This window comes from Pyrgilauda ruficollis, unplaced genomic scaffold (assembly GCF_017590135.1).
Source record: "Pyrgilauda ruficollis isolate IOZ18807 unplaced genomic scaffold, ASM1759013v1 scaffold10, whole genome shotgun sequence".
Taxonomy (NCBI): Eukaryota; Metazoa; Chordata; class Aves; order Passeriformes; family Passeridae; genus Pyrgilauda; species Pyrgilauda ruficollis.
In genome coordinates, this window is record NW_024508101.1 from 2,136,920 (window position 1) to 2,148,856 (window position 11,937).

Consider the following 11,937-nt stretch of genomic DNA (forward strand, 5'->3'; position numbering starts at 1 on the left):
TGGATCATTTGGCTACGTGGAGGAAATTTCCCTAAAATGTTTTGTTGTATAGCTGAGGCTATAATAAATAAGGATTAATTTTGTAGTGAGGAGTTATTAAATGCTGCTTTTATCAATTGATGTAAGGACTATCCTACTCAATTTCAGATGTATAGCTCAGAATATATAGAAACGTGGCATTTGGCTGGGACAGCTTTTGAGGTTTTTCAAATGCTGAAATCACTTTTCATTAAAACTGTGACAGAAACTGAGAATCTGGCACCGTGCCTTCTCTTATATATACATTAAATCATGCATTTTGTGGCAGGATTTGTACTTTTTTTCTCTCTTTATAGAAATCTTGTACAAGATCTTGCTTGAGTCACACCAAGATCCATCTGGATCAAGTCAGATTTGCCTTGGGAAGAGGAGAGTGTGAAACGTGCTGCCCCCAAACCCTGTGCCATCCTACAGACCTGGCTGCTTTGCGTGATTGAGAAATGAAATTAGGGAAATGGGACCGTGGACAGGGTTATACCAACCTGCTGATGGTGAGCAGGTGAGAAAATATCTTTGTGGATCCTTGGGTGCAAGAGGGATGGGTTGGATGGGGCTTGGAGCAACCTGGGATAGTGGAAAGTGGCAGGGGAGGGAATGAAATGAGATTTAAGTCCCCTTCCTGCACAAACCATTCCATGATCCTATAAAAAAAGCACTTTGCTCCTCAGAGCCTTCTTTTTTCCTCATGATCCTCATAGGAAAGAAATACAGACCCCATCATCTTCAAGTTTCCAGACCATTCTGTGTAACGCTCTCACTGTCTGCAACTTCTCCAGGAGTCTCATTTCTATGACAAGGTTGGTGGAAGCCTAAATTAAATTTGGGACCTAATTTTAAACAGAATCTCAACCTCCTGAGTAAACAATAGATGGAGCCTGCCTATTAAATCATCATGTTTTAATTAAATTCTTTGCAGCTCGTGAGTTCTTTGAACTGAGCGAGGTGATAAATGCATTGTAATTTTAATAGGGTTATATTTTGTGCTAAACTCACTGAGAGCAGTGACACAAGATAGGCACCGTGTTCCCACCAAATCCTGCATGGGATTCTGCTGATAACTGCACACTTGGAACAAGACAGGGGAACTTCAGCAAAGAAACAAAGCTGATGTAATGTGGGTTCTTTTCAATTAGAGACAAAGATGTTGGAGCACGTGAATGTTTGTGGTACTTGCAAACAAAAATAAAAAAGCATTTATTCTTCGTGTTAATGATTCAGGCTCCTCTGAAAGCAAAGAGAAATCCATGTGCTGCTTTGAAAGGATTTTGGATCAGGTCTTTGGTGTGTTATTGAAGCCATAAAGTAAAATTAAGAAATTCACAAAAATCAGCAGGCATTGTAGTGACAGGATAAGAGAAAATGGTTTCAAAGTGAATGAAAGTAGGTTTAGGTGGGATTTTGGGAAGGAATTGTTCCCTGGGAAGGAGGTGAGGTCCAGACATAGATTCCCAGAGCAGATGTGGCTGCCCCTGGATCCGTGGAACTGTCCAAGGCCAGGCTGGGACCAGCCTGGGATAGTGGAAGGTGTCCCTGCCATGGCAAAGGAGTAGAACAAGATCTTTCATTCCCTTTCCAACCCAAACAATTCTGGGACTCTATGAAAATGAAAAAGCCTAGTACAGCTTCTCTCAGCACCAAATCTGACTGAAAGAGGACCAAAGTAAAACACCAACAATTTTATTTTTTTTTTTTTTTTTTTTTGTACTTTACCACCACAGCGAGCTTTAGGAAGTTGGTTAAAAAAGAAAAAGCCGTCACTTTAAAATGTCCTCCAGCAGCATCACAGAATATCTCAGCTGCTTTATCACAGCCCCTGTGCAGGTATCGCCCAACAAAGCAATGGGATCGTAAAGTCTCCTGGTAGGAAATATGACACACTCTTAAAACATATGTCAGACATTTCCAGAATTGCAAACATGCTATTTTAGATGGCGAGATTCCTTTCCTCGTAAAAGCATCTTTAAATTGTCTGACAGAGAAAATTCATATCAGGAATAAAATCCTGGCCCCGCTGGAGTCAATGAGAGTTTTATGCCTGATGTGAGAGGAACCAAGGCTTCATCTCTGCTTTTTTACAGCTTCTGCTGTGGCTGAGCTCAGGCTGAGGGCACCAGCACCTCCCTTGGCACTGAGAGGGGGTGAACTGCAAGGACTCTGCTCTTTCTCCTCAGAGCCCACCCTGTGTGTTGATCTTTTGCTTCTTTTTTTCTTCCAAGGTGGGGATTAAATGTGTGAGGTGGAATTTCTTGTTGGGACTCGGATGTTTATTAGTTCTTATCTCTGTTACAGTCTCACAAATCCTGAGTTCTACAGCACTGCTCTCTAACAAACTAAAAATTGAGCCCCGTCTCTCTCTACAAGGCCTTTTAAGGATAAACTATCCAAATAAGAAATGACAACTAAATTATTTTTACTTTTAACCCAATAACTAACCACCCCTGTCCCACAACGTGGACTTTTTTATCCAATTACACAAAACCACCCAAACTCATGGAGAAGAAGGTGAAGGAGAAGGACCAGTCTCCACCCCAAAACCTCCATCTTGCTTTATCTATATTACTGTATTCTAAACCCTTAAACTCTAAGTTTTCCATCATGTGATACCACACACTTCTATTCAAACTCCACAAACCCAGCCCCATCATTCCATTTTGGAAGCTTCTCCACGGTCTCAGGTCAATGCAGTGTTCTCTTGGGGGTGAGTGCCTGTCAGCAGAGAGAGTCTGAAATTCTCAGTTCAGGGTTCCAACACCTGTGTCCCCTCTGCACCCCAAAGCAGCCCCTGGATGGGCACAGCTTTGGAACCCGAAAACAAAGCAGCCCCTGGGCTGACACCAGTGACTGATGCTTGGGACCATGATCTATAATGCCAGAGCTGATCGCTTCCTGCTTGCAGAGACCTGATTATCCCACCTGGATAGTGGCTTAAACAAAAGAACAAGCAGACAAAAGAAATATATGTGCAAAGTCCAAGAAGCAGGCCATTATTTTCAATAGAGGTGTTGTGTGTAATTTTTTTTTTTTCTCCCTGGCATTAGCTGCAGTAAAATGAATCATGCAGAGCAACATTTTTCACAAACCCCAAACATCCTGCATTCACATAAAACTGATGTACACCAGGAATGTTCACTGGGCTGGAGAATGGGAACAAAGAGGGCTGCAGACACACAATTTGTCATCTGGATTTTATATAATAACAGGATATAAGCATATAAATGGGTAGGTTTGGCAGGTGAAAAGGAAAATTATAGGGAGAGAGGAATATTGTAGCTAACTCAACAGTGGCCATATTGCCAATAGATCCTTTTGCCATTTGACAGCTGTCTTAGGTAAGGGCTGAAAAATCATGTTTACTCAGATCAGCCCCATCTCCCTTTTGGTTATTTAGGACTCTGCATATTCCACATCAAAACAACACTTTCAGCTCCTAACTTCAATTGAATCACCACGAAATGTCCATTTGGAGAATGTGCTTCCTAATTCTGCCATAGAAGGTGTAAGCAATGAGGTGCTCAGGTGAGCCAGATTGCACATCCAAGTCTGCAAAGCCAGCTCAGAAAAGCAGCTTTTTGCACACAGAAACAGAAATAAACACAGTTTAGTGGCTGCTTTTTTTTTTTTTTTTTTTTTCCCAGCTTGATCTCAATATTTCTTTTGGAGATCAGGGGGTGCACAGCATGCAAAGGAAGCCAGGCAGCTGAGAGAATCTCTTTCTGTAGGACAGAAAAGGAGGGAAGCCCTGTGGTATAGCAGAGTGGGTATAGCAGAGCCCAAATCCATATTCCACAGACAGATGCCAGGGACAGCAGCGAGGGAGGGAGTTAGGGAAAGGCTCAGTAAATAGCTGACAGATTGCTGCTGCCACTGCCTTTCTGCAGGGCTTGTTTTGTACTGTACTGAGAAACTTGTAGCAGTGGACTGAGCTGGAGTGCTGACATTAAACTGGGTCCTGCAGCTCGGGGCTAGGGCTGCTGCCTCACCCCAAATCAGATCAGCAGTGGTGCTAACTTGGCTGTTGACAGAGCTTTCACTCACTGGCAGCAGGGGCTGGGGGCACTTTGCTGCTGCTGACCTATCACTGGCATTTGGGGTAAGAAACTCAGAGAAGAGAGCGTTATTTACTTTCACTCGGATGAGATGGCATTTCTGTGAGCAATCTGCTGGCTGAGGGTTGGGGGAGTGAAGGACACTACAAAGTGTGAGAGCATCTCATTCTCTGCAATTGTTATTTTTTTTTCCCTGCGTTCTCCACAGTTCTGTTGTTCAGACCTCGTGTCAAGGGAGTTTTTTAAAGGCTGCTGCCCAGATTGCTGATTTTGGATCTCAGCAGTTTATACGTGGACGCTCTGGATTTTAGACATTCACCTACTTGACAAGCAGATGCAGTCAGGTAGATTTGATGTTTATTTGAATTGAACTGGCTTTAAATGGAAGAACAAAACTGTGGCTTCCACCCCTTGGTTCTGTGTCTGATTTAGCCATTAGGCCAGCTGAAAGCAGAGCTGGCAAATCAGCCAAAAACACACACAGAGACATCAGAGCAGGGGGAGAGAGAGCAGGAGGGAGTTTCACAGAGGAAACTCATGTTTATAAAGCACAAAGGATAATGGATGAACTCAACAAAAGCCATTAAAGCATCAGCAGAAGCTCAGAAATAGTTTAGACAGCTTATCCTAATGAACTCGGAGTGGTTCACCTCGCAATAAATGGATAATGAGGGTATAAAAATGGCAGGCATTAATATGTTTGCAGGTTAAAGAAACTGGTAAATGGTTCCTTGGTTCCTGCAAGTCTCAGACTCGGAGCAGTGGGACAGGATAGGTAGACAAAAAGCCAAAACCATCCCTTATTGATGTACAGCAGGAGACTTGCTGAATTTTTGTGGTAAATGAGACACGAGTTTGATCCTCCATCCTTGGGGGGGATGCTGCTCCCTCTCAAAACGCAGATTTGAGGGGGTTTTTTTAAGTCTGTGTGTGGTTTATTCCAGGTTTGCCTCCATCCTCCTGTAAAGACTCCTCCTAGCTGCTGCCAGCTGCAGGTGAAGGAACTTTCACCTCCCTTTTACATCCAGAAAATCCCAGATCTGATGTGAGAGGAACAAAAAGGAAGGTTTGCCAGGGGAAAAACCTGCAGCTGAAGAAAGAGTTCACAGATGTGAAATTTAATGCTCAGATCAGCCTGCAGGACTGGAGTGGGAAGTTCCAAAACCAGTTGGAACCAATCCCACAAGGGCTGCACACTTTGTGCCTCTTTTGGGTAAGTTAAAACCAAAAAATATATTATTTAAAATCTTATTTAAATGGGCTTTTTTCCACTCTGCAATCTCTTGCAGTTCTGAAAGGATGCAGTGCTCCTCAAGTCTTCATTGTGGCCAGTGAAAACTTCCATGAAATGCACTTATTTAAGGAATATTAGAAACTGGAGACCTCAGTTAATCCCTCACAATCTCCTGACAGTAAATTAGATGAAATTAATATTTCAATGTTTACCAGTTCCCAGAGTAAATTCAGGTTCAATACCTTTGTAAAGTGTAGGGAAATATGCAAAGAAATCACCAAGAAATCTTTTGGCCCCAGATGCAAGGTGAGATTACCTCTTCATTCTTACAAAAATACTGTTTTGCCCATTTAGAGCTATCAGAGTCAGACACAAAGAAATTAAATCAGTTCTGTGAGAGCTGGGAGCGATGGGTGGATGTTTTTGGAAGGTTTTTTCTGAACAGGTATTGGGTGAGTCTTGCAAAATCCAGTGTTAGCAACCTCAAGAGGTGGAACTTCAGATTCTCCCTTAACCTAATGCAGCTTCCAGAGGGCTGGAACGCAAATCTGAGGAGAGCTCCTGAACTTCCAGGAAATTCCTGCAATATCTGTGCTTTTAGACTCTTTATTTTCTATGCAAAACCACCAAAATATAGGCAAGCTTCTAAAACACACACAGACAAAAATCACCCAGGGAGTTTTCTGAAATAAATATTGTGGAAGAGTTCATTTTAACAGAGTTAATCCACCCCGAAATGGATAGCAGCAAGATATTTAATCATGGCATATCCTGTTTAATCACATTTAGAATCCTCTGGAAATTAAGCTTATACAACTTCCTTAATTTAGAGGACAGTATAATGCTTAAGTATTTAATCTCCTTAGGATTGATATTGGACTCGAGTCTTTTGCAGAATTTCCTGTATAGATGGAAATTCAGAAGGGCTCAAATTAACAAATCATTCCTTTGTTTTCCAAACTATTTTTTAATTATTTTTTAACCTCATATTTGGTTTTCTTCTTGATTATTGACAATTCTGAGTCCACTGAGCTTTTGTGGAGTCATTTAGGAAATGGATTCCCCACCACTGTGGTTCTCATCATGATTAAATGAATAAATTTATTTTTTCTGGAAAACCTTTTCCATTACATTATTTTTAGACTGTGCCTAAAATTCAGCTGCATTTTAAGCCACAGGTTTATCTTGGGGAGCTTCAGGATGGATCTGACAGATCACAAGTGCCAAACCAAAGCAAAGGATGATTGTTGAGCCTACCCTGGATTTCCACCCTGCTGTTCATTTTATCATACAGAGATTATAAGATTTTATGTAAAATGCCTCAATTTTGGTAATTTCAGAGCGAGTCCACATTTAAACATGAAAACAACACAAGCAGCATCAAGTTGTTATAGTAAAAATATTCACCAGTACTTACTCTTGTCCCTTCTCAATGTTTTAAATAAAAATAATCACTCCAAGTGTCTCAGACAAGCTCTAACACCAGTCTAGCATTGAACTACTCCTCATAAACCAAGATGATGCCTTGTCTCAAAATGTACTTTAATAATATAGTATTTGGGGGTTTTATGCCTAACAATAATTTGATTTTTTCTGAATTTATTGATGAAGGAAGGGCTGTAAATTCACCATGAGCTCTTTCACTAAAGAACACCAAATATTTCCTACAAAAAAAAAAAAAAAAGTGGAGGGAATAAAATTGAAATCATAAATTCCAAACTCATCCAGGCGGGCGAGTGCGATGCTAAAGTAAATTCATTGGCAGATTTACAATTAAGACCCATATGGAATGGAAATAATAATAATTATAAGCTTCTAGAAATGCCGTAGCAGGTTGTACCCTGGATTCAGCAGGGACAAATCACTCATATTTAGTTTCAATAAAGGCATAATTCCTGATGCCTTAGAATACCTTCTCAGAGTGGCTGAGTTTATCACATTCTTGGAGAAGATGGATCTGCTTAAAACCCAAAATGCAAAATGGAAGTGGGAACAATTCCATTCCACGGGAGGGGAACTGTTGGAGGCATCAGGGTCTGTGCTGGGACCACACTCCTGGAACATTGCTTTTGCCCTTTATCAGGGAAAACAGACCCAAAGAGATCTGATGATAACTACACAAAATCATCTGGTTTTGTCATGTCCAGCAGGGCTGTGGGACACCAAAGAACCTTCAGCAGTTGCTGTTTCATCAAGCATTGTGTATTCTGCTGCCTTTGATGCCTCAGAACCTGTGTCAGAATGTAAATAACCTACAGGGTCTATACTTATTTCCTAATTCTTAGGCCATTTCTGTCAGACTTCAGCTGGACATTCCCAACCCTTCAGGGTTTGCTGGAAGCTGAAGTGATTTTTCAGAATCTACACAAAATCTGATGCCAGTTGCCAGAGATGCTGCTGGCCTGGGCTCTGGTTTGGCTCAGGCTGGGTTCCTCCTGTAGCAGTGTTTTATCAGCGAGGCTGAGTCACTAAAATGTGTAAATCTGTGCCTGCATCCTTGGGTTTGCAGCAGGTGCTGAAATGCAAACACAGCCCTTGATCACTCCAGGAGCTGGAGGTGTTTGTGACCTCTTCTACAGCCCAGTAAAAACCAGTGCAGCTCCATTAACTCCCAGAATTTTACATGGGTTTGCTGACAGCTTCATCATTCTTTGTTTGCCTTCTCAAAGAACGCAGGACTTCAGCTCACACCCATCCACTGACCCATCCAACACTTGCACAGCGATTAAAAAATGTCAGTTCTGGGATATAAAAATTCCCCTCAATGTTTCTACAGAGATTTTTGTTGTTGTGACTTGTTTATAGCTAAAATATTCTTACCAAGTTGGCTGATATGGACCTAAGGGAATGGTTCTCCTATTTTTTATTTCTGTGTTTTCACTTGGCCTGGAGAATATGAACAGAGTTTTAATATCAGCTTTGAAAATACAAGTTCTCCTATGAAAACTGAGTGTTGCATGCATTAATATGCTTTTAGTTTTATAAATGAGGAGCTGAATTGCTCATAAATATTTTGAGCACAATTGCAGCTCAGGTTCAGGAGGATGCTGAGAAGATTTGTCCTTTGTGTCAAGGAAACCTTCACCAGAGTAAGGAGGGCACAGATTTCACCTTGTGTCTCTCTGAATGCCTGGTTAGCCTTAAAAACCTACTTTCTCCAAATGTATTTAATCATAGAGATTGATCATAAAGGTGTTTTTGCGGGTTTTTCTTGAGTATTATGGGTGAAACATTTGTATCCAAAGTGAAACACCGGAAAACAAAAGTCCCTTGTACCTTGGCTGCCCTGATATTCTACCCAAATTACTCTGCCCTGCCAAAACACGATCATTTTTTCATCCTGTATAATCCCTTATCAGCGTTGTCACTATTTATTTTGCCCAGTCTCCTGGCAAATTTTACGTTCTAGGATTTTAAATCCTCAATTCTCTTTCTGGGTCAGCCCTGTGCCTGCTATTCTAAGAATATTGCACTTGTCCTTGAAAACGCATCCCTCCAGCTCAGCACTCAGCTAACGCTGGTGCAAAGCTGGGGAGAGCAGAACAGACACACCACTCGTGCCAAGGACAGTGTTTTTCCCCTCCCAGCCATCTTTTGTTATGGATCTCATGGTTCTTCTTGTTGTTGAACACCTGCTGCTTTCCCTTGGGAATGCCAGGTTACCTTGGACACTCTTGTCACCGCCCAGAAAGGGACGAGGGGCTGATCATTTCCCCTGTTAGCAGCATTTCTTCCTCTCTGCCTAAACGAGGAGAGTTCAATGACGTGGAGAGTTCAAGGATGGGGCAAACAACTGCAGAAATTCTGAACTGTTCAAGTACAAACTTTAAAAACACCGGGTCAGCTCTGAGGCCAATTCTGGTACAACTCCTGATGTTTAATGAAGTTCTGTCATCTGTCAGCTTCAGAGGCTATGAATTCTTATATTCAGAGTAATAAATAGCAGCCATAATCCTCCACAATTAGGGAAAAGTGCCCTTCCAGGAGGGATTTCACTTCACCCCACAGCCCTGGGACTCCTCACTCTGCTCTTGGTCACGTCACAGCCAGACCTTGCCTGACATTCTGAGCACTGAGTGGGGTTTCTGGTGAAGGCAGGAGGAATTATTTTCACTTAATGCTTGAATAAAGCTGTTGTACATGCTTTGGGTGATGATGAAATGGAACTGTTTCAGGTTAAGCACTTAAGTGTTGGATCACATCTTGTATATACACTATTTAAATCTCATTAGTACAGAAAGCTTCACTCAGAAAATGGGATCATTTGCTTTCCCCAGCAATTTCAGGTCATAGCCTGAAACAAAACAAGGAGAGTTTTAAGAAGTCTTTCCAATTCTTTTTTGGCCTAACAAGAATAAAGAAATGTATTTTAAAGATATAGAAGGAAAAATAGCTAATCCATAGAATTACAAGGAACTGCAAGAGATAAAAAAGCTCTCTTGGGAATTCATATTCTGTGCTACAACATTAGTGGAAGGGACAAAAATCTTGAGAAAAAACACAAATCACAGTGGAGGAAAAAGATTCAATTCTAAAGAATACAAAAAAGCCACAGCAGAAGTGAGACCATAATTAGTATTCCTGCCATAAAAGCAAACAAACCCATCCCTGCTAATGGCTCCAGGCATCCCCTGTGGGCTGAATGCCCAAAAAAAGTGAGACATCCCCATTCCCACCTCAGGAGAGAACACAGCTGCTTAGGGTGGATGGAAAACAGGATGAGCTAAATATTAACATTTCAAGAAAACAAAAACCACGGGAGACCAGTGATGGTCCCCTCACCCTACTGAGCATTTTAATGGAGAGGTTTAGATCGTCTGGATGAATCACTGTTATTTATTGCCTCAGAGCTCCGTGGTTTAATCTGATGGGGAAGGGCTGAACGTTCGGTATTTCCCTTTCTAGCATCTCTCTAACAGCTGTAAAAATTAATACAGGCGGAATGGTGGCGTTAAAGACTGGAGCAGCCAGGAGTGGGCATTTAAAGTTGAAGAATGGGATGTTCATGCCACTTGGAAATGCAAATGTCAGTGCAGGAAAAGTCAAGGCAGCTGCTCGGAAAGAAAAAGCTTTTCTTAAGAGCTCATCCTTTCATCAGCACACAGAGCATAAGCCACGCAGCCCACAGCCTTCATCTAGCCGTGAAAATCTGTTTGCACCCAGGCACAGACCGGGAAGTTTTGAATAAAAGAGCGATTTTTGACCTCAGTGGCACCTCCATTTCCTCCAAAATGTATTTGTGTGTAAAACCTACTTTGTCCTTGGAATACAGGTGTTTTTAAGGCTCTTTTAGGGACGGCACAAGACCTGTTCTGTCAGGGAAAGCGTGAAAAATAGAAAAGCTAAACCTGAGGCATCAATCCAGTCCCACATCCAACCAGGGGCAGGGACACCTCCCACTATTCCAGGTGGCTCCAAGCCCTGTCCAGCCTGGCCTTGGGCACTGCCAGGGATCAGGGGCAGCCCCAGCTCCTCTGTGCCAGTCCATCCCCTCCCAAAGTGAGAATCTCCCATGTGAGTGTGGACAGGACGGGCCAGCACAGCCTCTCTAGGGCAATTCCCTGGGACACTTGTCACCTAAAGTCCATCATTTCACCCCCAGACCGTGGAGCAAGGCAGCACTGGTCCCTTTAAGCATATTGCTTGCCTGGAGCTGTGCATTGAGACACCAGTTGAGTACACTTTAATTAGCCCAGAGGAAATCACAGTAGGGATTAAATGAGTTGGGCTGTTATTCTCCTGTTTTTACTGGCAGCAAATAAAAGCATGTAATTAGCTTTTATAAAGGCGTTCTCAGGATCTTAAGGTTATCATAACTGTAAACAATAGTATATTTATCTAATCTGAGAGTGGTGCTCTAAATATTTTCATTCTGAATAGGAAATAGTAAAATTACAATTGGTGCACAGGTTTTTTGAGGAATTTTTAGTTGCAACTCAGCTTTAGCAGCAGTGGCAGAAGAGAATTTTAAAGATTTTCGAGCAAGAATTGCACAATTTTCTGATGTGGTTTAGCATTGCCAAAATATATCCTTAGCATAAGTTTTTTTTGTTGTGCTTTATTGTAATTAATTTATATTAAATATTGGTTTGGATAATGTATTAGTATGCAAAATGTTACGTAAATCAAACCCAGAAAGACTAAGATTTATCAAAATAACACCCAAAATAATACCACTTTCAGTATAACTGAAATAAAATAATTGGCTGAATTACTTTTGAGGGATTTCCCCACATATTTTCCACATCAATTTTCTGTGCAAGTTTCCAACCAGTTTATTCCACTCTGCTCCCATCAGATACATTTCAGATGAACCCTTCCAGCCTGGTTTTCCTTTCAGTGATGCTGATACGTCAGGAATTGTTCCACGAAGTTACATCAGCATGATTAAAAGAGTTGGATCAAATGTACCTTACTGAAATATAATTTGTTAGCTGCAATAAAGTCCTCTCACAAGATTTATCTGAAAGAAAAATCCCAAGGCTGTTTTCTCATGAAGAGTCTTGTGGGTAGATTTGAAACCAAAAACTGGGGAAGTGGTTTGAAACAGGAATTAAAGGATGAAAGCAAAGAGCTGTAGGAAACAACTGCAAATTTGCTTTATCAAACAAATATTGG